We start from the raw sequence: 1,408 nt of genomic DNA on the forward strand, positions 1-1,408 counted from the left end.
CCCCCCCCTCCCTTCTCCCTGCCTGTCTTCTCATGACCTTCACTCACTAACCCCGCTAACCAGGTGAACAAACATACAAGATAAGGCCACATTTCTAAGGCTCACTCTTTGGCTTTCAATTATGTTCCTATTTTCGCCGTCCATGCTCAGTTTGAATCCAAGCAAAACACGGCTCCACTTCCTCCTCAGCCAAGAAAACCTTTTCATGCTTCAACAAATATCCATACTCTGCGAGGCTCTCTGCTTCCTGCATCTGCTGGAACTGCCAGTCCCAATTTTACCTCTTTGTTGCCTCACTCTTTCAGTTCTAATCTCTTCTGTGCTCGTACTGAAACTTGTTTCTTTCCTCCTCCCTTTTTTCTACTCAAACGCCCGCATTCCCTCGCTTTTCTTCGGATTTTACAGGTCTTTAAAGAAATTTTTAAAAGGTCAGTTTACCTTTAAGTGATGAGAGCACATAGACACTGCAGACAGACTGAAACATGTACATGACTGATAGGATCAGCCCATTTTCTCTTATCACATTTATACAGTGCGGTATATTGATATCATTTTACACAATGTCAATGAAATGTTTAAGATCCTATAGTGTCACCATTACATGGTTTGTCCACCAGAGAGCACTGGCAAGTTTATTTTTTCCTTAAAGGAAAACTTTTACATTTTATAAAATACGCTCAGTTGCTTTTTATCAATAGAGTAATTAATAATTATTAAGAAAATAGATGCTACTCTCACGGCTCTACAATAAATATGAAGAGAGCCAGCAGCTGGTTAGCTCAGCACAAAGGCTGGAAATAATGGGAGACAAGATATAATAGAGAGCTTAAGACGTGCTTGAGGGGCAATATGTGCTGTTTTGTTTTTCTTTAGACAGATTTAGTTACTTTTGGGCAGTCAGGCTAACTGTTTCCCCCTGTTTATTATTATTATTACATATTTACCAAACAGACATGAGAGTGATATTTATCATCTAGAAAGCAAATTATCATATTTCCTACTCTGTCATACTCTTGCTTTTACTAAATTTACTGTAAGAGATCCTTGTCAAACATTGTGATACATGTTTCTGTTATAAAAAAAGGATACCAGATTGATATCAGTATTGATATTGGCCTTGAATATGTTGCAAGAGCAACTGATGCTATTATTTCTCAACATGAAGCCTCGAACCCACTGATTTTGTTATTGATGTTCTTCACTGATGCCACAAAATTTTGTAATATTATGTGGTAAGTTTCCTAGTTTCAGGGAGAACAGATAGCCAGAGCTGGGTAAACTTTACAATCACACACATCCATCATCATCTGAAATTTTCACATTAGAGCCCGACCGATATTATTATTATTATTATTATATAAAATGAACGATCTACCATGTTCTGAGTGTTGGCGTTGTATAGTTTGTC

At 37.6% G+C, this 1,408-nt stretch overlaps 1 protein-coding gene and 1 long non-coding RNA gene across 4 annotated transcripts in view; one reads left to right on the forward strand and one right to left on the reverse strand.

Annotated features, from left to right (window-relative positions):
• Positions 1–1,408, forward strand: part of LOC116670868 (uncharacterized) — a 23,588-nt gene that overhangs the window by 11,040 nt on the left and 11,140 nt on the right. The window lies entirely within an intron of this gene.
• cdc42ep1a (CDC42 effector protein (Rho GTPase binding) 1a) overlaps positions 1–1,408 on the reverse strand; it is a 12,011-nt gene that overhangs the window by 8,079 nt on the left and 2,524 nt on the right. Inside the window, exon 1 of one of the 3 annotated variants that reach the window (XM_032501538.1) lies at positions 888–902. The exons of the other annotated variants lie outside the window; for them this stretch is intronic. The gene's annotated coding sequence lies outside the window, so the exon portion shown is untranslated. Of the gene's footprint in view, positions 1–887; positions 903–1,408 lie in introns of those variants that run through there. 3 annotated transcript variants of the gene reach the window in all.

Source organism: Etheostoma spectabile, chromosome 21, assembly GCF_008692095.1.
Source record: "Etheostoma spectabile isolate EspeVRDwgs_2016 chromosome 21, UIUC_Espe_1.0, whole genome shotgun sequence".
Classification (NCBI taxonomy): domain Eukaryota; kingdom Metazoa; phylum Chordata; class Actinopteri; order Perciformes; family Percidae; genus Etheostoma; species Etheostoma spectabile.